This window comes from Ambystoma mexicanum, chromosome 6p (assembly GCF_040938575.1).
Source record: "Ambystoma mexicanum isolate Mex_15411 chromosome 6p, UKY_AmexF1_1, whole genome shotgun sequence".
NCBI classification, from domain to species: Eukaryota; Metazoa; Chordata; class Amphibia; order Caudata; family Ambystomatidae; genus Ambystoma; species Ambystoma mexicanum.
Genome location: NC_090935.1, coordinates 1,125,265,977 through 1,125,293,403, shown reverse-complemented (window position 1 = coordinate 1,125,293,403; position 27,427 = coordinate 1,125,265,977).

Below are 27,427 nucleotides of genomic sequence, written 5' to 3'. Positions count from 1 at the left end.
GACATTGCTTTCTCAAAGGGAAGAGAAAGAGAATTTTGAGTTTAAATTTAGTTGGGTGAAGCCAGGTGGACTGGCCTATAGGGCAATATGACGCGCTTAATACTCAGAGGTTTCTAAGTGCGGCCCAGGGATCGAACCTGTGTTGCTTCGTGTCGTCTTGTTTCCAAGGCTAGCAGTTGCCCCTGAGCTATCCTCCCGAGACTCCCAATAGGCCCAGGGCTGAACCTAAAACATAAAAACGCTGGTGTGGGGCAGTTTTTGTGGCCAATTTGGGCCACTTTTTGACCATTTTGATGAGTTATTTCACTCTGCAGCTAGTAGTTTTGAACAGTGTTGCTGAATAAATATTTTTTTAATGCACAAATTGCGCCACACTTTATCGAAAAAGCTCCCCCTTCGTTACTATTGGAACAGTGTCACAAAAGGAATGAATTGCCATTTGCAACTGTGGGCCACTTTTTCTTTGGTTCCCAACACAACTGTATGGCCCGGTCCGACCCTGGGTGAAGCAAGGGTGTGCACTGAAAATTCTCTTTGTTTCTATATGGAAGAAATGTCCAGTGTTTGTTTTGTAGTTCCTCATTCACTCTGTGACCACCATCTTATGAAGAAAGTAAAATTAATTCTAACCAGTCATCATAATAGGTTCATTTACTGCAAGAAAGGGCAACCCGACCTTTTGTGTGATTTTGAGGCTAGGTAGCACAGCGGCAAACCCTTCATTTGTCTTTTTTGGACAGTAAACGATCCACTATAAACATTGCATTTCATTATTCAATTCTGATTTTGCATTAATAGGGCCTAATGTCACGAGAACGCATTGCGCATAGCGGGTGCATTATAAATGCACCATACATACATACACAAAGAACGCAGCTCAAAAATATGAATGTAATCACTGTTTATGCAGAGCAGTATAGTTTCTTTATCACTGAGTAACTGAATGGCAGAACTGCAGTGCGATTGTATGGCACACGCCTGCCCGTTTGGCAGCCTCACAGCAAGTGGTTCTGCGGGTGGTTAGTGGGCCAGGGAGAACCCATGTGTTCACAGCGATCATTTGGACTTCCATCATAGGATGCCACCATTTCAGTTCCAGCAAGATGCCATGGCAGGTAACCAGAGGAGTGCAACCCTCGATGTATTCAGCTAAGTGATCACACGACAGGCAGGAAGCATGCACGCAGCATGATGGTCTGAGAAACCTCACAGCAAACTCAATACCAACAAGCAACCATTAACATTGCCAACCATGTCAGAAAAGCAAACTGACTTGCAAAGTCAGGAGGCTGGTCTAAGCCCTTGTAAAGTCAGGAGGATGATTGTAGCCCTTGCAAAGCCAGGATGATGATTTAAGCCCTTGCAAAGTCAGGAGGATGATCTAAGCCCTTGCAAGGCCAGGAGGATGCCCTAGGCCCTTGTAAAGTCAGGAGGATCATTGAAACCAACTTGCAAAGTAAGGAGGCTGGCCTAAACCCTTGCAAAGTCAGGAGGCTGATCTAAGCCCTTACAAAGTCAGGAGGCTGATCGAAGCCCTTGCAAAGTCAAGAGGATGATTGAAGCCCTTGCAAAGTCAGCAGGATGGTCTAAACCCTTGCAAAGTCAGGAGGCTGATCTAAGCCCTTGCAAAGTCAGGATGATGATCTAAGCCCTTGCAAAGCCAGGAGGATGATCTAAGATCTATGCCGCCACCTCAAGCACCAGTCTCTGTGAGCCATGTACCCACACATCCCAACACCACCATGGGCAGGACCATGGCCCAATGAACAAAGAAGCCTCTGGAAACTCGATGCCCTTATGCCTGCAACCCATCCACATATTGCCACGGGCCACCCCTGGGACAATGTGCACCATCCTGACCCTGGAGCATAACTTGTTTTCATGTGTCATCATATCTCTTATTCTTCCTGAACAGATTATCAATGTTGAGTGCATTCAGGAATGAGTGATATCTGATCATGGCCCACGTTTGATCCAAATAAATGCACTCTTCTACCCATAAAAGAGATGGTTACCACAACTCCATTTGAGAAAGAAAATGCAGCAAGTACGTTTAGCAGGTGGTATTTTGCAGACTTGTACAGTGTTCCATTTTACACTGCATAGAGTTTCCCTGCCTTCTTTTGATAATGTAATACTATTTGACTTATTAACGTGTAGGTTTCACTCTGCTGTGCTGTTTTATTATGTATTTCTTATAAAGCGCCAAATGCCCATAGACCTCTAGGCACACTGCTCCTAAGCACGGCATGCTTTGCACCACTGTGTACCATTATGCACCACTGTGCAACACGCCAGAAGCACACTGTTTCTTGTCTAGACTTAGGAGTATCTGTGGCAGTGCATAACCCTTGGTAAAGCTAGTGAGTTCTTAAATGCCACAGATTTCCCATAATCCTGTGTTCCTCTGCCATTTCGGACCCGTGGCTGCTGATTCAAATCAGCCGATTCTGCATCAGTGCTCTGCATGTTTAACATGCCAAGGAGCGTTGAGAGTCGGATAGCTCGGCTGATTGAGTGCTCCCTCCTGCGATCTGGTTGGGATCTACAGGCTACAGGTTCGAATCCTGACACGGTTAACTTAGACTTTCATTGTTCCAAGGACGATAAAATAAGTACCATTTTTGAATGGGTAATAATAATTGTATGGAGAATATTCTATGTAAATTGCTTGGGATATAAATGCTATATAATAATGGCAAGTTATTATTGAGTGTGACATCAGATAAAACTGTCACTCTGCTGATTGAAGAGAGAATCATGTGCCAGCAGAAGTCTGCATGTTGTGTATGTCCAAGAAAATGTAGGAAGCTGTGGGGTAAAAGAAGCGAGCTCTACCCCTCTGCAGATTCACCACAGCACCACGCACCGGCCTCCACCTCAATCTAGGATGACGCAGAACAGCAGCAAAAGAAGGACATTCAGATCATGAACTATTAAAAGTTAATAAAACCTAGGGTGTCAAAGTGGGGCTCAAGAGATATGTAATCGGGGGTCACACGTGGCCCCAAATGAAGGAAATCCAGTGGAGAATTTGAGCAAAAATCAGAGACCCAGAAGAGAAATTCTGTCGCCAGCAAAACACATGAATCTGGGTGTGCATTCACAGCCACTAGGGCTGCGTTTTGTACACATTTGGGACATAGCTCTTGATTTTGGATCACTCCAAAGTTCCTCTGTCATTTTTCACATGATGATATTTGCAAACATTCCCTGATACCATCACAGCACCTCTGTATGGAACAGATAGGTAGATGGAATAACCAGGTTACTTTCTTTGGGAAACATTCCAGGTACAGCCCTCTCTCACGCTTGCAGCTTGAAATCGTCTTCAGGCTCAGTCTTTGGAGACCAGGTAATTGTGACCCAAGTCACAATTATTGCTTCCATGGCGGCGCTCATGGAAGCAATCAAGAGAACTGAAGATTGGATCACATCTGCCGCCTGGAACCAAAGATTCCAGTGACAAAGCAAAAGACAGACAGGTCGACTAGCCCTTCCTTTTTGTCCCTAAAGTGTCCCAAGGTCAGTTAATTGCCAGTCTTATTCAACTACAAGATTGCCTAATTTACCACTCTGGTCTCTGAACATACATTTTATTTTTATTTTTTTAACATGTTTTTATTGATTTTCACATATTAACTCATAACAAACAGAAATTCCACCCCCATCCACCCCCCAAGTCCCCCCTCCCTTCCCTTCGGGCAGGCATAGTTCTCTTTCATGGGTACATTATGCATGGAAGATGTCTGTTACTTTAATATTGTGTGGGCACCATTGTTCCATAAAGTCTGATCGGAGATACTCTACAACACCTCCCCACTTGTCCTCAAACCTGTCTCTCGTTCCTTGGATTGTGTGAGTGACTTTTTCTATCGCCAATTGTGCCCATATTTTTTGTAGCCACGTAAATGTCAGAGGGGTTTCTTTCTTTTTCCAACTTTGTGCTATTGTAGACCATGCCGCTATAAGTAGTCCCATGAAGGATCTCCATTGGGCTTTTTTGTACTTCCTCGCCCTTTCATCCCTCATCCCGCACATCCACACCCCATCTCCTAGTTGACCCAGATCCCGAAACATTTTCCCCATCTCTCCCTTCACCTCCTCGCAGAACGGCACAATGGCCCTCATTACGACCCTGGCGGAGTGGGTTTACGCCAGCGGTATTCGTGGCGGACCCGTCCGCCCTACTACGAGTTCCCGTAGCGCCATGGAGCCTTTCTCCGCCTGGTTTTTCCGGGCGGAGAAATCCATGGCGCTACGGGACCTTGTTGTTAATTACGCCACCGTAGTTTACGGTGGCGTAATTAACGCCTTCCCCACTCCCATTATACCCTATGGGGCAAAAATGGGAATGGGGAAGGGTAAAATGTGGATTGGGGATTTACCGCCCCGCCAAGGTCGGAATGGGGCGGAAAATCCGCCAACCCCCATGGCGGTATCGGCAGCTTTCCGCCGTGCTCCAAGGTGCATTTTGCACCGCGATTTCCGCCAGGGTCGTAATGAGGGCCAATCTCTTTACAGGTCCACCAAATATGCTTCCAAGTTCCCTCTTCTCCACATTGCCTCCAGCATCTGTTTGACGTGTTGGGGAACATTGAGTGTAGCCTCTCCAGGGTGTAGTGCCATTGCGTAACAACTTTGATCCACATTTCTCTTGTCTGGGCTGATCTAGTCATCTTGGGGATTAGCGACCATAAATCCACCCATTGATCTCTTGTAGGTCCCTCCCCCAAAGTTCTACTCCATTTAACCATGTAAGCCCACTTAACCTCTTCCTCTTGAGTGTTTATGAAGGAGTATAAAGTCGACACCCAGTTCTTTGCACCTGTGTTGGTTATAACGTAGTTCTCAAACGGAGTGAGGACTCTAGTCGCTGCCCTAGTAATTTCCGGTGTTTTTAGCCAATGCTTAAGTTGCTCATATCTATATTTGTCTCGTTTGGAGGGTGCTTCACGAGGGAGGCACATTTCGAGAGGTCTAATTTCGTCATCGATGAACATTTCTCCAATTTTTGTTATTCCTGACTCCTCCCATTTTTCATATGCCCCCTGCTCCATGCCCGGTCGGAATTGCGGGTTTCGCCATAAGGGGGTAAATGGGCCTAGGGTGGTGGTCATTATACCTCTCCGTGTCTGACTGTCCCACGCTTCCATTGTTGTTTCTCAGTATTTCACTAATCCCTATGTTCGGATTTCTATTTTGTTTGAGCTTCCAGAGAAGCTTCACCAGTGGGGTTTTTGCAACCGCCCTGTCTTGCTTAGCCGAAATCTGTTGCGGGTTATCGCCATTCCCGGAGCACTTTTAGCTGCGCTGCTTGGAAGTATCTCTGAAAGTGGGTTAGTGCCAATCCACCCTCCCTGGTTGGAGCGGTTAGGATCGCTCTGGCTAGTCTAGGGGTTTTCCCTTTCCAGATATAGGAAGAGATCGCTTTCGCTAATGACTTGAAAAAGGTTCTGGGAACACCCACCGGAATAGCCTGAAAGAGGTAGACAAGTTTAGGGCGAATGGTCATCTTAATCGATTGAATCCTGCCCCACCAGGAAATCATCAACGGATTCCACCTTTCCAGATCTCTAAGAGTACTTGCAAGGATGTGCGGATAGCTCTTCCCATATAGTTGCCCCACCTTACTAGTTAGCGTAATTCCCAGATATTTGATGCCGTACCCTGCAATTCTAATGCCCATTGTTTTTGTTTCCCTCTCTATTTGGTCCCGGTCCCCTGCCAGTATTAAGCTCCTATTAATTTTTAGACCTGAGATGGCCCCAAATTTCTCCAGCACGCCCACTACCCCTGCCAGTGATCTGTCCGGGTCTTCTAATGCAATTAACATATCATCTGAGTACACCATCGCCTTGTGCTGTAGCCCTGCCATGTCAATCCCTTTAATGTGCGTGGATTCTCTAATCTTCATAAGTAGGGGTTCTAGAAAGATTGCATACAGGAGTGGGGAAAGCGGGCAGCCTTGTTTTGTCCCTCTTGTTATTATTACCTTTTCTGTTACTTCCCTGTTAACGGCCACTCTGCTACTCAGGGAGTTGTAGTTTGCTTTAATTCTCGCTATAAATTGTTAACCAAACCCCATGTATTCCAAAGTTCTAAACAGCATGGGACATTCAACCCGGTCAAAAGCTTTCTCAGCGTCTACTGCAAGCAAAATCACCGGGGTATGCGTTATGCCTATTTTCTCCACTAAGTGGATGATCCTCCTAATGTTGTCATGGGTTTGTCTACCCGGCATAAATCCTGATTGATCTAAGTTTATTCATTTTGGAAGTAGCGGGGAAATTCTTGCCTCCAAGATCTTGGTATAAATTTTGGCGTCTATATTTATGAGGGAGATTGGTCTATAAGATGCGGGGAGAGCTGGGTCCTTCCCTGGTTTGTGAAAAACTAGAACCTTTGCTTCATTCATTGTGGGTGTAATGTTTCCGCTGTCTTTAAATGAATTTAGAAGCTTAGTTAGAGCCGGGGTCAGTATGTCCACATATTTTTTGTAAAAAAGGGCCGTGAAGCCATCTGGGCCCGGGGCTTTATTTGTCGGGAGATCTTTTATTGCCTTTCTAACTTCCTCCTCTCTTATTGGATCTTCCAGGGCCAGTTTGTCCTCTTCTGAAATTTGTGTGAAGTGAAGGGTTCTAAGATATCTGTCCTGAGCCTCCTCATCCGGGTGGTCTGTGGAGTATACATTTTGGTAGTATTTCCTAAACGCCTCCCCTATATCCTGCGTACTAGTCAGCTGCCCCACTGTCCCATCTCTGATATTCTTAATCGTTGTATCTTTCTGTTTCGCACGGAGTTGCCTCGCCAGTAGCCTGTCTGCCTTATTTGCTTTTAGGTAGTATCTTTGTCTTAGAAATAGTAAGTTTCGTTCTTCTGCTTTCGTGCGAAGCATCTCTAATTGGCCCTGTGTGTGTTTTAGCTGTTTCTTTAGTACTCTAGTGGGGTGGGCCGATATTTTCTCCTGTAGGTCTGTTATAGTCTTTTCTAGTTCTTTTTCCCACATATGCCTCTGCTTATCCTTCGTAACCCTCAGCGCCATCATCTTCCCCCGGATTACAGCCTTAAAAGCCTCCCAGACTGTAACCATGGATACCTCCCCTGTGTCATTTTGTGTAAAATACTCCAAGATCATTTCCCTTACCGATTCTCCCAAAACCGGGTCCTGTATTATATCCCCTGGTAGCCTCCACCTCCAAAGCCCATTTTTTTGCCCAGGGAAGTTTAGCTCTAGCCACAGGGGGGCATGGTCGGACAAGGCGATAGTCCCCAGTTCCAACCCTTGTATCCTGCCCAGTAACCCCACCGATGCCCAGAAGTAATCTATCCTTGACAGGGAATTGTGGACATGTGAAAAATACGTGCACCCCTTCTGTTCTCCCATCCTCTCCCTCCACACATCATTCAGGGCCATTTAGTCCACCTGTAGTTTTAGGCGTTTAGAGGGTGCCCCTTGACCTTGTATACCCCCTTTGCTTCTGTCAAGTTGGGGGTTCCATGCCATGTTAAGATCTCCCCCCAGGAGCACCTCCCCCTTTGCGAAGGCTTCCAGTTTTCCCAGAGCGTCTCTAAGAAAGCCATCTTGGCCCACATTTGGCGCACAAACTGACGCCAGAGTTAAGCGTTGGCCCTCTATTACCACATTTGCGAACACAAACCTTCCTTCTTTGTCTGTGGTTACTTCCTCCTGGGTGGGTCCCGTCCTTCTCTTATCGCTACCAACACCCTGCTCTTTTTTCTGTTGCATTTGCTTGGGCCCAGATTTTATATCCCCTTATGCGTGTTTTGTGTCTGTCCCGCATTCTGATATGGGTTTCCTGAAGTAGGAGAAGATTCGCTCTTTCCCTTTTAAGAAATCTCTCCAATTTTGTCCTCTTTGTGGGGTGATTCATGCCCCTGATGTTAAAAGTTACAATGCATATTTTCATAGAGTACATGGTGCCTGACCTTGATTCCCTCCTCTTCGCCGCTGCAAATGTTTGCAGCACTTTTGGTTGGGACTGATACAATCTAACGTTTTCGGAATCAAAATCTGAATTCAGTATCTCTACTGATTCCCCTTTTCCCTATTCATGCGTTGTCTAAAGAGAAAACTGTTTCTTCCTTAGCTTGTTCTGTACAGTTTCTCTGTATTGCTTAACAACATTAATTTCGGGGTGGAGTTGATATTACAACTTGTATCAAAACACCCCACAAATGTAAATGTAGTTAGAGAGAAAGGAAAATTTGATGACAATTTCCTTTTGTTTTGTCGACATATGTTTCGGCCGTCAAGACTCATACAGTATACTCTCCGTTTCTGTTGGTCTGGTTATTATGAGCCGTCTTCAGGACAATGGAACTAGTATATAATCGGAATTCTATTCTTCCCAAGTTTGCTGCTTCCAGATGTTCAATCTACAGAAAAACCAGAGATGTTCATATCTACAGAAAAACCAGAGATGTTCATTTTTATTAAAAAAACGTTTTGTTTCCACTAAAAATTCATGTTCTACAAGTAATGGCTGCGGTATTTATTACATGTACCACCACAATTACTGACCTGTGATTCACTAGGATTGCTTTGGGACGTTGAGGAAAATTATACACCATCTGGCAACTTGATAGGTGTTTTTTAAGAGGACTTGCACCACACCTGTTATGCTCATGTCAGTGCCGCTCTTTTAGAATTTATCTGTCCCAATGTTTACAACTGTGGTAGAAGGAAAGAGTGTTATTTTAGATACCTTGTATTTCTGTCAAAGGCCAGTCTTGTTCTCTTTATCTCTTTATCTCTTTATCTCTTTGTTGTCTTCATAATAAGGCATTTATGGGCAGTCCAATCTGGCTGCTGTCCAAAGCAGTCCTTTTATATTGGCGAAATGCTTAGGGCGTTGATCACATAGCAAACCAGATGATATAATGTGATTATAAAAGGAGATAGGCAAACAGATTGTAACGAGTTGTGGTTTTCCCTTGCATAGCAGCATATTAATAATTTGATTAGCATTTTAAATATGTCTCAGTGTCTTTAACCACCCCATGTTGAGTGCTCAGCCATTAAGACATATGGCACAACATTATCAGGCTGAACTAAGAAGGCGTGTTTCCTGGGCAATGAATGTTAGCAGTCTATCCAAAGCCCCAAGCTGTGTATTAATTTGCATGATATAGCGTTGGAGCTCATGACGTTATATGTATCACACTAGTCACTGCCGGTGTGAAAGGGATCGGAACCGGATGATATTTCCCAGGGCTTCCTTGTTTGTATTGCACCAGCATTATTAACGTGACTTCTTTTTGAGATTCTCCAACTTGCCGTTTTAGCTGCATGTTGTTCATTGAACATCAGAGTTCAGCTGTGTGACTCTCTATGTGTCTGTTTTCCAACAACAGTTTACGAACGGTTTACCTGTGCGGCAGATCTTCAATGCTCTCTCTCCTTCTGTCGCATCTGAAGGAAGCAGGAGGCGCGTAGTAGAATGTAACTTGATACTGTGAGCCAGCGTCAATGTGCGTACTACCAGGTCATATGATCTAGACGTGGGAGTGGTGTACGTGCTAATGTCGTTATCTATCGGAATATGCCGATTAGACCTTTTGTAGTATTCTTAAAAGGCATACATGCGTTCTGAAAACAGCTGTGACTAAGCCCTCCTTTCGGTAAACATACCGAGCCTTAACGAACTCCATTTTTTTTTACAAAGTCCTATTTCCAAAACATTATAAGTGTTTGTGTTTAAAAGTGGTGCTCCACTTATTACAATTTCATATATTTATATTATAGATTATATTGCTGGTGGAATAATTGGTATTTATTTATATCGACTCCATCTTACATTGGGAAAAGTCTCAGTACCCAAATCTTCCTGTGTCTCCAAGGTATAGCGTGATATAGGACTTGAATTTCCCAATCTACTGCCACCTATGGAGCCTCTACGGTCTTACATACAAGCTATATCCTGCATGCTACTGCTGCTTCACTAAGGATAAGGGATGATGTTCTCTGGCCTGTCTCAATTTTGGTTACAACCTTGTATTGGAAAGGACTATGTAAAAAGTGGCAATTATTGATCTCTCCTGGTTCCTCCATTAACATTTTGGACCATAACCCCATTCTGGAATGATGCATCTTTGTCACAAAAACACGTTCCATTCCACTGCCACATTTAAACCCCGTTTTACAGAATCTGTGTCGTATATCCACTTTTGTTCACATCGTGACAAGATGAGATCTCTGTTTCCTCCTCTGGCAGCCTGTTTGATGACCTGTAGTACACACCACAACATTTATGTCGGTTTATGTTGTTTTTTAATATAGTGAGCCACCAAAGATTTGTTGTCTATTTTATTCCTTATGCAGGATTTGTGCTCACATATCCGTTGTCTCACCTGTCTTTTGGTCTTGCCAATGTATATCAAATTGCAAGGGCATATGATTACATAGACCGCCCATGTTGTTAAGCAACTTGTGAATTCTGACAGGTGCACTAAACGGTTACCTAAGGTGATATCTTTCATATCCTTAGTTTGTGGGCAGACCGAACATTTCCCACATTTGTGGTGTCCAGTCACTGGAGGTAACCCCCATAATGTACTTTGGGTTCTCTTTCCCATACATTGAGATTGAAGTCCTCTGTTTTTATCATGGCCCATTTTCTCAATATTACTTTTCTGAGGGAACTGCTTATGGGGCTGAAGGTACTCACACATGTAATTTTCTCCAATGTTGTTGTTTACATGGGATTTGAGCAATTCTCCCTATTCATGTGTTGCACCCTTTTATAAGCCTTCTGTATTGTGGATTTTGGATAGCCTCTGTCTTTTAATTTAGTCTTCAACATTTTGCCATGCATCTTATAGTCCTCCATTTGTGAACAGTTTCTGCAAAGCCGCAGGAACGGGACAAAGGGTAGGCCCTCTTTTAGACTTTTTGGATGAAAGCTAGCATAATCTAGTAACATATTTTTGTCGGTGGGTTTTTTGTAGAACACCGTTTGTAATGAGCCTTGATCTGTCTTGAAAATTTCAAGATCTAAAAGGGCCACCTTGTCCTCACTATATTCTATTGTGAACTGAATATGCCGGTTTTGAGTGTTAAGCCATTTATGAAACTCCATCAATAGAGTCACTGAACCTCTCCAGATCATGCAAACATCGTCGATGTATCTGTACCATGCCTGGATGTTTGAACTGAAAGGATTGGTAGTGTGGTATATTGAATTAATCTCAAAGTTGTCCATATAGAGATTAGCCAGGTCAGGTGCAAATGTAGCCCCCGTGCTTGTTCCTTGTAGCTGATTGAAAAAGGTGTTACCATACAAGAAACATTTTTCTTTCAGTGCCAACCGTATGCATTCTAAAATGAATGCGGTTGGGACTTTAGTCAAAGTGGTGGTACGTGTATCTAGATACTTTGCCATTACCGCTATACAGTCTTGTTGCGGAATGCTCGTGTATAGAGCAACTACATTGAGAGTAACAGGTCTTCTTGGCTTGTTTGCAAACGGGTGATGGCGTTGATCATACTGGTTGTATCTTTAATGTATGACTTCATTTTAGCTACAAAGGGACACAAGAACCAGTCTGCATATACCGAGAGGGGCTTTAAAACTGAATTTATTGCAGCCACAATAGGTCATCCTGGTGGAGTGGACGAATGTTTGTGTATATTTGGGAGGACGTAGAGGCAGGAGTGGTAGGGAAATTGTTAACTAGAAATGCTGTTCATCTTCGTCTATCCATCCCTCTACTAATGCATGTCTCATTAAGCTGGTTATGTCCTCCATTAGCCTCGGTGTCGGATCATGAGGAAGTTTGCAGTAAGCTTGTGGATCATTCAGATGTTTAAAGATCTCAATCCAATGGGCCTTTTTGTCCCACAGGACTATCCCCCACCTTTATCGGCTGACTTGATTATAAAGGTGTCATTTTGTTTTAGTTTGGTTAGTGCCTCTCTTTCTTATCTGGAAAGATTGTCCCTGCAGTTGTTTTTAGTTTGCAACAGCCATTGTGTATCAGCTATGATGCGATTTTCAAATGCTATTATAACCGGAGTGACCATTGAGTTGAGTGGAGTGAATCTCGATGGTAGTTTCAACCCTGTAGTGTTTGGTTCTTTCTCTTTTGTGGTGGGATTTCTAAAGTAATATTTAATCTAATAATCCGGAAAAATTTCTGAAGCTCAACCTCTGTCTCAAAATGTCTTGCTCTCGTGGTAGATTCCATCCATCAGCATTGTGGCAAGAAGGAATTCTGTGAACAACATACTCCCAATCCCCACACTCGAGAGGATTCAAGGTGCGGATACCCACAGATATTTTGGAATAGCCAACACCAAGGACTTCCGGGTACGCTTCCATGCTCCCGGACTCAGATTCCTTGGAAGAAGCCAACCCTGACCAAAAAGGTGAGCTCCAGGGTTTATGCTGCTCAGCTGCAAGCAATCCCAAAGCTTGCTACAAAAGGCCTGACAACCCCAACGCCAACCTTGAATGAACTGCCACCAGCCACTCCCAACTCAACAGCTTCCCACACATAATGCAACACAAAGCTTGCTACAAAAGGCCTGACAACCCCAACGCCAACCTTGAATGAACTGCCACCAGGTCACTCCCAACGCAACAGCTCCCCACACCTAATGCAACACGAAGCTTGCTACAAAAGGCCTGACAACCCCAACGCCAACCTTGAATGAACTGCCACCAGGCCACTCCCAAAGCAACAGCTCCCCACACCTAATGGAACACAAAGCTTGATACAAAAGGCCTGACAACACCAACGCCAACCTTGAATGCACTGCCACCAGGCCACTCCCAAAGCAACAGCTCCCCACACATAATGCAACGCAAAGCTTGCTACAAAAGGCCGGACAACCCCAACGCCAACCTTGAATGCATTGCCACCAGGCCACCCCCAAAGCAACAGCTCCCCACATCTAATGCAACACAAAGCTTGTTCATCATATTATGCTCCTTTATGGCCTACAAAGAGGTGTGAACATGCCCTCACATATGAGGGAGGCACATGCCTTTTAATCTTTGAATGCTGATTACTCTGGGAATGGTCTCGGGAGGATAGTTCAGCGGCAGCGTGCCCTTGGAAGCAAGACCACACGGAGCAACACAGGTTCGATCCCCTTGTCCGCGCTTAGAAACCTCTGGGTATTAAGCGCGTTATAAATAACCTATCATGTAATGGATGGGGCATCCAAGAGCAAAATGACATGTATCTCTGCCCTAAGTCGTCTGGGATCAAACCAGTAGCATTTTGAACTTCAACACAGCTTAGCCATGCATTTTCAACGGGCTATCTTGCCGCCATTGCAGCGAGCTGACTGTGAGTGAATAGTTAGTAGGCGCCATGACGAGTACTATAAATAGCCCCGAGCGCCTGAAGTAATGGGAACAGCTTTATCAACACCACATGCCCACGATTTCAATAAGCAGCCCCACCATCATAGTCAATTTGAAGTGAGTATAAATAGGCATGGACTCACTCACCTCTGCACTCGTGTGCTGAAGCGAGGCAAGATGGGGAAGTTACGCTGATTAAACACGATATGATGAATTCACAAGTCTTTCATCCGAAGCAAAATTACAGCAAGAAAAAAACATTGATATTCGTGACAGGCGCAGAAGGGATGGAGCCCAGTGGCGACGCTTTTACTGTGAATCGCCGTTAAAGTGCAACAACAAAACCTGAAGAAATAGAACATGGCGATGTGTCCAGCTGGCGGTTGCACCTGTGTGATTTGTGCTAGGCGCCACCCTCTTCGTGCCTTTGCTCCTCACCCCATAAGGGCAGGATCATATGGTGAGGCTAGCACTTTGCGATTCCAAACCGTGTTCGCTCTTTAGATGAAGGCATCGCAGACACGACCGAGAAACACTCACTGCCACTGAATACATTATCTCCCAGAAGATGTAGAATTGCTAATTTATTACCTCACTTGTTTTTCTAAATCGTGGCAATGATGGGATTTCGCTGCTATCAACCATAACAATTTGGCAAGAAGACATTTAAGAAAAAAAAACATGAGCAGGCAGAGTTCAAAATGAAGGATGAACAGCAGTTAATATGCAATCGACATTGTATCACCATACTAAGAATTCTCAGTTCGTACACTGCATTAGAAACTAAAATGGACGCAACTCGTTTACGTGGAACTGGTCAACTGTTATAGCCCCTGAGTGTTCCTGTTGACAGGGGGGTCTTTTGTAAGTCTGTGGTGTCCCATCAGAAAGGAATCCGCAGCAGTGGGGAAGCCATAAGTCCTTTCCAGGTAGAGCGGTTCAGTTCAACAGGAAGGGTCCATCACGGCCCTTCCTGTATATAGAGCCAGGCAGGTAGCATGGAACGGATCATTCTCTCAGGATTGGATTCCTGCAGTCCCCTCACCATTGCCCTTGTCATGCTTCCTGCAAAGACATGGCAGTTGAGCTAATTTTCTTACCCACACTGCATTGTCCAACTGGCTCTGGACTGAAGGCGAACTTCCAGTGATGGCTACTGGGTGGCACTGTGCTGTGTGTGACTTGGCTGAAATGGCTAATTCTGTTTTCACATCTCAGGTGAACGTTTTTCAAAGCCTTTTAAACCCATCAAAACTTTGCTGGTGTGTGCTCCACATGTGCCAATGTTCCAACCACAAGGATTCCGACAATACTTGACTGAAAAATCATTTGCTTCGCTACAGTACATTGCTCATCTGGGCGGTGGTGGACTGGCAACCAAAAAAGGCCCTGGAAATAAGTTATGAAGTGGCCACATATTACATATTTTCAGCAAGCCCAACCATTTTCCTATGAGAAAATCTCCAGAGTCCCCTATAGACTGGTCCACCTGTCACGGATTTAAAGACATAGCACACTCCAGACCAGGACTCTTTCCACTGGCCAGGGATGTGGCGCACAGCTTTGAAAAGGCAGCCAACCCGTTTCACACCCCACTTGACGAACACCTTGTGTCGCAATGGACCATGAACCAGACTGGTTTATTTATTTTTAAATTCAAAGGCAAAATCTAACAAATCAAATTTAGGGCAGCAATGATATGATATGATATATGATGATATGATACAGCATTTATAACGCGCCTATATACAAGTGTTACAAGGCGCAACGAGGTAAGGGAGGGGAACAAGGGCACATACAACAATTCTACTAGGCCAGGTGTCATTCAGATTGCGCAAGTACGTGGAAAGGGAGGAAAGGAAAGTGCAGTACATGGGAATAGATAACAATAAATAAAATAGCAGCCAGCATGTGGCAAGTGCAAGGGTAAGTGCACACATCAGCTATCAAGGTCTAGTGGGTGGGACTGTAGGGATACAGGACAGTCCTCGAGTGCGGGGGTTGCCAGGTGGGCAGTGCAGGTGTGTGATGCTGGCAGTAGAGGGGCCTGGGCCTGGGATCAGAAGGGTGTCCAGGAAGCCAGTGTGGTACCGGTTTCAGCAGAGGAGAGGAGGAGAGAAAGCAGAAGCAAAGAGAAAGGTTTTGAGGTGCATCCGGAATCAGAGATGGTTCTCCTCAAGTTTAAGGGAGGCAGGGGGGCTGTCCCAGAGGGAGGCACCAGCTGAGGAGAGAGATCTACCACCGACTTGTTGCTTGGAGAAGCGATTGACCCTGAGGGAGTTGTGGGCAGATGAGCGAAGTGCTCAAGAAGGAAGATATTTAGGAAGAGCGAGTTGGAGGTATTGAGGCCCCAGACCCCAGAAGGCCTTGTGGACGCTGCAGAGGATTTTGAACTTAAACCTCCCAGCCACTGGGAGCCAATGCAGAGATTTCAGTCCTGGAGAGATACGATCCCTGAACTTGAGGCCAAGGACAAGTCTCACAGTCCTGTTCTGGATGAGTTGCAGAGGGAGGAGAGTAGAAGCAGGCAGATTTAGAAAGAGTCTGTTACAATAGACCAGCCTAGAGAGAACCAGAGCTATGGAGACAGTAACCTTCTAGGGGAAGGAGAGGAAAGGCAGAATACCTCTGAGGAGGTGCAGCTGGTAGTGTGACTTCTTGGAGACGTCAGAGATGTGAGGAGAGAAGGAGAGTGTGGAGTCGCAGATGACCCCAAAGTTTTCGGCTTTGCAGGTGGGAGCGGGAAGAGGATCAAGAGAGGCCGGCCAGAGAGCAATAGGAAAGGAGAGAGCGGGTGTGCCGATGAGGAGAATCTCAGTCTTACTGGCATTAAGCCATCACCAGTGTGGTGATAATATAAACAGCAAAATGATAGGATACACTTAATTTAACTTTCTAACATCAGATACATCAATGCAAAAATGAATGAAAGCACGATTACTTTCTGGTACTACTTTTAAATGGAACAACTTTTATGCATTCCCCTTGCAACACTCCCCAACCCCTGTTAACCCAGTTGTGTGTGGGTGGAGAGGAGTAGCAAGGAGTCGGGTACAATAGGCAAAATCTGATTAGAAATCTGACCTACTACCCCTGAATGGGAGGCCAAAATTCGATTGAAATGCCTTGAAAATGAGCAAAATAGCACCCAGAGTTCACTGAATAGTTATTTTACATGTGCAGCTTAATGAATGAGACCGGCATTTGTGTGGCTGTTCTAAAGAAGCAAGAAAACTTACAAGCTGCAAGGCACTAAACAACATGCATACAGGTTAGAAAATCAACTTTGGGAAGGAAAAACATTGCAGCAAGAATTGCATGTGGCAAAATTGCAATTTCTTAGTTTTCACGGGTTTAAAACAAGCAAACAGCTTCAGAAACGAGCTAAACAGACAGAATCAAAAATTGGCTTTACTGATGAGGTACCAAGGCATATAACAGGTATGATACTAAAGTGAAAGGGTGACTCTTGATGGGTGACAGTATGTGGTTCTTTGAGGAATGGAAAATCAGATTTTAAAAGGGAAACACTTTCACAGGCAAACTCGGTTTTGTTAGCAAAATGATTTGTTCTACTGCAACAATATTTTAGTGGCTAGATATTTAAAGAAAGACACGGTACGCAAGGAGGTTAATTTGCAAGGTAAACCTATTCACACTGCGTTAGTTTCTATGGGAAATTAATTTATTCAAAATAGTACTAAGGACTTACACAACGGACTGAAATGATTTGGAAAGAATTGCACTAACACATGGAGAATAGCACCGATTCTTCTAAGGACAGGATGCACAGAGGATTCTGACAATTTAAGAATTTACTAGGGATTTATAGGATTTATATTGGGTTGGACAGAATGCAAGGTATGAGTGATGTATGCAGCTTTTTGGTTACTGGGGAGGGTAATACTTACAAAATGCACTTGAATTGGGTAGTTTGGACAGCTAACCGGGTCTCTGGACAGCGGGACAAGGATCTGGTCACTGTGCAGTGGCTGGGCTCTCCTTTAAGGGAACAGCGGGGCAACCAGAGTCTGGTCACAGTGGACAGTGGGGTGCATCAGCTGGGCAAGAACAGGTCTGGTCACTGGATTCTCACAAAGGGTCTGAAGCCTTTCCCCGTTTCCCCCTGAATTATTGGGATTTTTGTAGGGTTTAGCTCTGGATAGTGGCTCTGCCTGAATAGGAGGTTCTGCCTTGATATAGCTCAGCTACCTCTCGCCTAGCTCTGGAGTCTGGAGTCTTGCAGGGTGAATGTGGAATATCTGGATCTCTGTTACGCTCACCTGGTATCCACGGGGACGCCACCCAGCCAGTTGGTCGTTGGTGCCCTTCCCAATGATTCCCTGGTGTGGTCTCGGTGTCGATGGGATTCCGCCTGGAAATGAAGACTGTATTAGGACTGGGCGACCAAGGTACGTTTTCCCCCACCTCCCTTGTGTTTCCAGCCCCTCCAGGTTCTCTTCTCACCTGGTTGTCGGAATCGGTGGGCTCTCCATCCTGCTCTCTGCGCTTGAGCGCATTGTCTTTTGTGGGTGCGGGCGGTCCAGTTACTTCACTGACTGCTGCCCTTCTAGTGTCTTTCAGGTAGGTCTTATTGCGATTGATGGCGTCGTAATTCTTGCATGTCTGTTCTCTGTTCTAAATGTCTCTTTTTTTATCTCCCTAGGAGCGCAGAGTGTCCACTTGGAGAACTGGATGTGGTGGTTCTCACCGGGAGATGATGGCGCGCTCTAGCGCTATGATGTGGTAAGGGGGCGCTTTGCGTAGCGCAGCAATGTCTTGTCCTCACTGACCTGTGCTTTTCTCTTTTCGTAGGTCGTGGTGAGTTCCCAGCGCAGATGGAGTTCCGGAGCTATGCCGGCTGAAAAGCAACCAACCAGGTAAGTCTTTAAGCGCTTTGTGGTTGTAATGTCTCCACTACCTCCTTTAATGATTTCTTTCTCCTTTTCTCAGGTCCTTCAATCCGGCGGTGAACTCCACCAACAGAGCTGCCCAGGTGCTGGGAGCAGTGAAGGATGACGAATGCAGGTAAGATTCTGCTGTTAACGATGTTCTTGGTTTTTTTGCAGGTCCGGAATTCACCAGGCTCGTGAGAAAGCTGGGCACGGTGAGCGTCACGTTGCTAGAAGTAAAGTAACGCAAAGCGTGTTGTCTTGTTCGGGTGTGGTTTAAATAGCCACTGTAAAGTAGTCCAGGTAAAGTAATCCCTAGGCCACCATACCCAAAACACTAGACCGCATAGCTTGGTTCTATGAACCAAGCTATGTGGATGCCTCCATGTTGGCTGAAAGCCTAAATAAAGTAGTTCCTCAAGCAGATGTCTTTCCTTACTGATGAGCCTGGCGCCAAAGGCGCCAGGACTGGCCCCAAGAGGGCCTGAGAAGTGGATGCCAGGCATTATTAGTGATCCGAGCCCTGATTCCACCTGGCCAATGGGCTTGCCAGTGGGGATCAGGGCTGAGGGTCGTGACAATCTCTGGATGTTGAAGGTTGGATGTTTGAATGTCCTGCCTCTCCCTATGCCTCCTCCTTTTATAAGGAGGTTCAATAAACACCCTTGCATTTTGCATTTTGCAGCCGGCCGATGTCCTTTTGCGGAAGTCTCACTTATCAGCCCAACCCCACCGCGGAGCGGTGAGCGGAGTTGGGAGCTGAGTTCAGGAGCAGTCTGCCGCAGTCCCCACTGCATTTTGCAGCCGGCCAAAGTCCTTTTGCGGAAGTCTCACTTATCAGCCCAACCCCACCTCGGAGCGGTGAGCGGAGTTGGGAGCTGAGTTCAGGAGCAGTCTGCCACAGTCCCCACAGGATTTTGCAGCCGGCCGACGTCCTTTTGCGGAAGTATCACTTATCAGCCCAACCCCGCCACGGAGCAGTGAGCGGAGTTGGGAGCTGAGTTCAGGAGCAGTCTGCCGCAGTCCGCTGCAGACTCGTAGCAAGACTTTAATGGAGCCCGAAGTGCGCCCCAGGGCGAAATCAGTCAGGAAACCAAGTACGGCTAGCGCCCACTCCACACTCCCCGCACCATCCAGCAAACCGAAGAGCGATTATGTGGAGGCGTGCCAAGAAAGCCTAAATATGTCAACCAAGCCTACAACAGAAACCGGGGTGATCCCGAGGATGATATAATCTACTTACCCTATGCTGCAAGCAATGGAGAAACAAGCTCACGCGCTCGATGATTCTCCAAACCAAAGAGAAATAAGAAGAAGCGCAGGCAGCCTCACCAAGACCAGCAAGGACCTTTTGCCCGCAATACCGGCCGTGCTGTCAGACCACTCCCACGTGGCCGGGTCGGAGGACTGTGAAAGAAAGACCGACGAGTCCGGAATACCGGCTAACGAGCCTTCCCTGCCCCCGCCAGTAGCCGCGAGCAATCCACCACCCGCCACTATGGCGAAAGCCCTCGGTGCAGGTGCTGTCGGAGGACGGCTCCTGCCTGAGGCCGACTGGAATGCGGGTGACGGGGCGGGGGCGGGTCACAGCGCGGCGATCAAAGGACCGCTTTACCAATACAGAAACAAAAGTCCGGGGCCCAAAAAAGAAGACAGAGTACAGGAAGTACAAAGGCCGCCGTCTGAAAAGAAGAGCAAAAAAATCTAACACCATAGAAGATTGGGAGATCTGGCACCAGGAGAAGAAAAGGTATCGCAACTGGTTAAGACAGCATAGGGCGCTGCAATACCAACATGACGCAGAGGACATGATGGAAAATCTTGCTTCTAAAAAATCAAGCAAATTCTGGTCTCTGATAAAAAAGTCAGCCCACACACAGAATGCGCAAATATGTAACGCAGTCGATGAGAAAAAATGGATATCCTACCTAACGGCGGAATTTGAAGAGGTAAAAGATTCGCAACCCCAGGCTCCAGGAAAAGAGAACAGAAGCTGGGTAAACCTAACTGACCAAGATGACATAGAAGCAAAAATCAAGAAACTAAAATCTTCCAGAGCTCCCGGCCCCGATGGCCTGACAAATATGACACTTAAGCAATTTCCCAGGCAGTGGTCAGGGATGATCAGCAAAATCTTTGTCGAATGCGAGAACAAACAACAAATCCGAGAGTCCTGGTTGAAAGCAATAATCGTGCCCATTTACAAAAAGGGTTGCCGTGAAGATCCGACTAATTACAGGCCAATCGCTTTACTCTACGTTATTGGCAAGATCTACGCTTCCCTTCTTTTGGACCACCTTAGAGCATGGGAAAAAAGCGGCCCATCGAAAGATAACCTTCAAACAGGTTTCCAAAAAAATGGATCCACCTCGCTTAATATCATGATCATCAACATTTTAGAGGTAAAGGTGAAAGAAGGGGCGCCAAAGATGCACTTAGCGTTCATTGACCTATTCAAGGCCTTTGACAAAATTGACCGTAACATGCTGTGGACCAAACTAGAGACCTGGAAGTGCCCCAAATCAGTTCTGGACCCGATCAAAGCACTCAACTCAGAAAACACTGTAAGAGTGAAACTAAGTCAGCAAGGAACCCTCTCTGAAGCGATCAAGGTAAACCGTGGGGTCAAACAAGGTTGCCCCCTCGCACCAGCTCTTTTCATCTCGTTCCTAGGCGACCTCCAACACTCTGAAAATGAAGTCAGGTGCTTCCCGCCAAAAATCGGCAAAACATCTATACCGAGACTCTTATACGCAGATGATATCATCTTAATCGATCAGACCAGAATCGGCCTACAGCGAAAACTAAACAGTTTGGCCAAATACATCACCCAAAACCACCTCGTAATCAATAAAAACAAAACCAAAGTCCTAACGATCGAGAAAATGCCTAACAAGCAATCAAAACAACCAGCATGGTATCTGGAAAACGCAAAAATGGAATCAGTAAAATCTATCAAATACCTTGGCGTCGACCTGGATAGCTCGAGTACATCTTTGACGATGCAAAAAATGCTATGGGACAAAGCCAAAAGACTAACAGCACAAATGCGCCATATCGACAAAAAATTTGGCAAGTTTTCCCTGATCCCGGCCATAAATTTCTACAAAGGTAAAGTGGTGCCAGCCTTGACCTATGGAATGGAAGTCTCACTCTGCATTCCACCCAAAATCTGGACCAGATTAGAAGGGCTTATCTGGAAGGCAGTTTTAGGAATTCCTAAATCAACATCTCTTGTGGCAATCAGGAGAGAGCTAGGCCTAGTATCCCTCGAAGCCATGGTAGACCAAGCCGCTATGAGCTTCTTCAGGAAAACCATCCTAGACGGGCCTTTTTTCCTTGCATTTTACTTTCTGAAAGCTTTCATAGCTCTGGTCAATTTCTACACACAGGGACATGCTCAAGAAATGGGTTCTTTGAAACTGGCACCAGCAAAAAGAGAAAAAGAGAGAGAGAGAGAGACAGAGAGAGAGAGAGAGAGAGAGAGAGAGAGAGAGAGAGAGAGAGAGAGATGAGCATTGCGTATGTTAATTTGTTGCAAAAGTGAACGCTGGCCGTGCAGACTGAAATTAATTTCTCTGCTCTTCACAGATTTTACTTAACATAACAATGCCGTTCATGGAGGAATGGCCCTCATTTGATGATGTACAGCCTGAATATAGATGGGCATGGCTGTGTTTTACTGGAACCAAACTGTGTAATGTTTAAAGATGGAAACAGCACCAGTGCAAGGTCATTTTAAATGCAAGTCCTTTCTGAGTGCAGCCTTGAGTTTTCAAGATGACAGCATAGCAGCACAGAGCCATTCTGCATTTGATTTATTTTCTTTAGATTGACATGAAGAAACAAAATACAGCAATTCTTGGGGTGTATATTCTCCATCTCGCCTCATATGTGCTCAGGAGACACAGCACAGCCATTACTTCTGTAACTGCTAAAAATGCTGTTTTGGTGATGTTGATGAATATGTGCTCAGCAGACACAGCGCAGCCATAATTTTTGTAACTGATAACATGCAGTTTTGTGATGCAGGGATTTCTGTTGGGCTGGTAAATGTACCCCACAGAATCCCTCCCCCCCTGCTTTCCCTGGACTTCTTGTTGTGGGAGAGTAGGGCAAAGTGGGGTTCATCGGGTGGAGTTCTTCTTTCAGCAGGGAGCGGTATGCCAAGATCTCCTCCCCTCTTTTGGTCGGAGGGTGTGGAACGGCACCCCCTTTCCTTCTTTCCCTTTCCAGGTCCCCGGGGAGGTCCTCATCATTCTAGGAGGGAATAGAATTAGTACTCTAATAGGAGAAAGATAAAAACAGGTTTCGGAATCTTTCACTGACAGTCTTCCCGGAAGGTTGACATCAGTGGAACAAGGCATACATTTACACTAATCAGGGGTATTAGAACAATATCAGCAAAAAAATTACTTAACAAGACAAAGACATGATTCAACTTTTACACCATGGTTTCGTTGGACATTTTTGCAATAACAATGAAGACAAGTACTCCCTGTTAGATAGATATAACTAGGGACCTACCTATTCCCGTCTGCTTTTTATTTTTCTTTCTTCTCATTCTCCAGATGTCTCCTCTATTTAACTTTCCTTTGGATCCTCAATCAGCTGCAAAGTGTGTCTGGGGTGACAACTTTTTAACTGATTAATATGGACCCATTTCTCTTCTGACAGCTCTCCTTTGGGGATGCAGATTCTGTAGGCGACAGGTGAAATTTTGTCCACAATTACAAAGGGACCGTGTCAGGAGGGGAGAACTTTCTGGTCATTAGTCTGGTTCCTCTGAAAATTGTACAAGTAGACCCTGTGTCCTACTTGGTATTCCTTTTTGGTTGTTTTTAAGTCATAGTGAGTTTTCAGCCCCTTTGCCGATTTCTCCAGATTCCGCTGGGCATACGCAAAAGCATGCTGAAGGTGTTTTCTTAGATTCTCAACATATTCATATGTTGTGGAGGTGTTTATAAGTGTTTGCTCTTGTGTTCTATAGAGCAGATGCTGAGGTAGCCCCATTTTTCGTCCCGTCATTAGCTCAAATGGAGACATTTTGGTTGCAGAAGATCGTGTAGATCTGATGGCCATCAGGACAAGCGGTAATAGGTCCCAATTTAGCCCAGAATCTGCCACAAACGTTTTTAGATTGCTCACAATGGTTTTATTGTACCTCTCAACTCCCCCACTAGAGGAGAGCGGTAGGCAATATGAAGTTTCCTTTTTACCCCAAGTATCTCCCATATCTTTTTCATCACTTCACTGGTGAAGTGACTTCCTCGGTCTGACTCAATCCTTTGGGGAAGATGTGGTTGATCATCAGGGCAGCTGCTGTTTCTGCCTTGCAATTTCGGGCTGGGAGACATTTCACCCATTTGGTAAACAAGCATGTTACTGTTTCATGTACTTGTTCCCCCTAGAGGAGCGAATTACGGGCCAGATTAAATCTACTTGTAAATCTGACCAAGGCAGTGTCATCCCTCTGTTTTGGAGGGGAGCTCGGTGTGTGAGTGAACTACGCTGAAATTGTGCACACAAAAGACACCCTTTCAAATATTGGTTGAGGTCCTGCCCCATGTGTGGCCAGTATGCAACGTCCTGCAAGATTTCTACAGTGGTATGAAAAGCCAGATGACCTGCTGTGGCAACATCATGGGATTGACTTAGCATCACGCTTCAGAATTAGGTATGTATCAACCACTGGTCACATCCAGAGATGGATCTCCTTACCAACAAACCGTCTTGGATTCTGAACATTTTGGGACACTTCATGAACACCTTGAGGTCCTCTTTCCTAAGGTAATCAGTTTCTGTCAGAGGAAAGTTCACAGGGTCCTCAATGTGTGGGTAAAATTTCCCAATAATCGGATCCACTTTTTGTGTTGTGATTAAATCAGCATCTGGGGTCTCATTACTCCAATGGGCAGTTGAGAGTTCATTGTGAGCATTTGGCCTGGGACCTGGTGACAGTAGTGACCTTGATTTCCCCCAACAGGAAATCGATCTCAAGGAGATCCCCTTGGATGGCTCCGGCTTTGGCCAACTGATCAGCCATGTCGTTTCCAGTTTTGTCTGGCCCCTCTATTCTAGAATGACCCTTAATATTTTTCAAATAGATGGTCATCCCATTAGAGGTGACCAGATCATCAACATTTTGTATGAGCTTGCCATGTTTAAGTGGTTTGTTATTAGCACACAGCATGCCTCTGGTTCTCCAATTGATCAGGTGCTCCACAAATCCGTTCCGGACATAATCTGAATCGGTGATCATGGCCAGTTTGTGGAGTCAGTGTTGCACGGCAGTAGGATGGCCTGATGACCTGCCATCAACTCTGCCATCTACTACTGTGGGGACCGATTTTGTACTCAGCAGAGGGTTCCGGGGCATCATTCACCCAGGCATTCCCAACACCGGCCACCAGTTCCTTTTCCCTGTTGTTGTCAACATGGTAGGAGCACCCTTACACATAAACTGTAGGCATCCCCTCGCACTTGTCTTAGTCATAGACTTTGTGCAGGGAATTCAGGTACGCCTCCATGCTGTCTTGGGTTTTGAGACTTTCGTCCTCGAGACAGTTTTCTCTGGCACAATCATGCAAGTCAGCCAGACCTTGCGCGAGGGGACTCTTCTTGTTTTGGCCATATCTGACCTCCACATGAAAGCCTTCCATGGACAGAATCCAAGAGGTAATTCTGGAATTACTCACATTTCCTGCCCGGATTCTGTCACTTTGGAGGTATTGCAAAGGCTGGTGTGGAGTCTCCACTATGATGTGCTCCCCCTGGATGAACGGGTGGTAATCTTTCAATGCCCACTCCATTGCCAGGAGTGCCTTCTCACAATCATTGAATTTTTCCTCCACAGAGGATAAAGTCTTGCTTGCATCGGAGATGACTTTATTGACCTTGTAATGCTTTTGGTATAATACTGCTGTTAGGCATGTGTTCGAGAACCTCATCTACAAGAAGAACTCCTTGTATTTGACAGGGTAAGCTAGACAAGCCACTTGTGAGAGACTTCTTTTGAGTTATTTTACTGGCTCGGCTTGTTCTGGACCCCACTCCCACTTGACCCCACCCTTCAACAGATGGCCCAGGGGTCTTGTGACCTCACCGTAATCCTCAATGAACTTCCTACTGTAATTAGTCAGTCCAAGAAGGCTTCTTAGCTCACGCAGAGTTGTGGGGTCTTTCAGTTTTAGTAGTGCTTCCACTTTCCTTGCCTGGGGACAGAGACCCTCAGAGTTTATTTCCTGTCCCAAGAAGTTGACACGGGTCCTACACCACTGTGCCTTCTGGAAGGACAGTTGTGCTCTGGCAACCTTCAACTGGGTCAGAACATAGCGTATTTCCGCTATGTGTTCCTCCATAGTTGAGCTTTTAATCAAGACATCATCCACATAGGCCAGGTTACCCCTTTCACCCAAGTCGGGCATGGCCTTGTGTAGGAAGATGTGGAATTAATTGGCAGAGTTTATGTATCCAAAGGGAGTCCAGGTCCATGTGTACTGATGCCCCCGAAGGTAAAGGCCAGCTTGTACTGGTCCTCCCTACTGACGAACACGGTCCAGTATCCATTTGCCAGGTCAATGGCGGTGTACACCTTTGACCCCTGGATCTGGGCCAGCCCTTGGTCAATGTAGGGAAGAGGCCATCGGGACATGTGGACCCGTTTGTTGAGCTCCCTAAGATCTGCACAAAGTCTCCATTGGCCATTTGGTTTTAAAATCCTCAACACTGGATTATTAAAGGTGCTGTGGACTGAACGAATTAGCCCACAGGACTCTAGGTTTTTGATAATTTCTGTCAGGGACTACATAGACGCGAGAGGCAAGCGATATTGCTGCACGAACACAGGAGTTATCCCAGGGTCCGTGGGGATTGAGGTAGTATGTATCTCGGTGCGACCACAGTCGTACGAGTCCACAGAAAAGATATCTTGAATATCTAAGAACACCTGTTTCAACTTTTGCTTTTGTTCCTCAGTCTCACAGGCATCAGCGAGGTTGACCCACTCTTCAACCATCTGCCTGAAGCCTGGAAAGACTTTGGGTTTCACGATCTCAGCGGCCTCCTCCAGCAGTGTGGAGAGGTCTCTGATGAGGGTGTTGACCTGGACAGAGGGTTTCAGGTAGGACAGGTAATCATTGTGGACCTGGAAGATCACCTCATCCTTCCTGATGTCACAGGTCACCTCTTCCCCCCATAAGGGCAGGAAAAAATGCACCAAGAAATTCCCCCCTTGCTAGGTGAAGATCCTTTCTGGTGGTATGACATCATCATTGTCAATTTCATAGCAGTCATTGGGGATTGGTCCCATCAGTTAATTTCCTAAATCCATGGAAAAATGCTGGTCATCAACCACCATTCCAATAATGGTGCCTGCGCCCAGAGTTATACTCCTAATGTCGCTGTTATCCACCACTATTGGAATGATGTTGCATTCTACTGTTGCATTTAACCCCAACCCCTGCTGTTGAAGATGGGCATTGAGGTGTACATATGCATCTGGATTATGTAGTTTCTGTCCTCTTTTAATTTTGAAGTCAAGTGGGAATTGTCGGGTCCATCCTGGGATGGTGACCTCCTCTCCAATTTGAACTCCAACTGCATACGGCAGCATTTGAGCTGACCGAAATGTCTTATGAGAATCACCAAAGCCCGTAGGATTTCCCCCCTGTCGGGACCAGGCCTTGTAATTTATAAGGTCCAAATTAATTGCGAACTGATTGAGAATGTCAATGCCTAAATAGAATGCAGCAGAGACATCTCGCACAACCCAACAATTATGCGCTATGCTTTTGTCACCTATAGAAATTTTGAGCATACGCTAGGCAGGAGATGTTTGGAAATGGGAGTTTCCAGGCCCATTTCCCACTTATCAATCAATTTAAATGTGGGAATGGTTGGATCTTTTGGGAGTTTCCTGAACACGGCTTCGCTGATGAAGCTCTTTCCATTATTCAGGCACACTCTGGTGAGAACAGGCTCCTTACCCTCATTTAACTGAATAGGGAGGAGCAGCTGTTCTCTAATTTTCTGAATGTCAGCTTAACTTTGAGCTGGTTTTTCATCACTTTTGACTACGGAATTTCGATTTTCAGATTGGGAATTGGTATAACATTTCAAGGTATTTCCTTCCTTTGTGGAATGCCACTGAAAGGAAGGTTGATGTTCAAGAATGGAGAGGAGTTCCCATCACCAGTG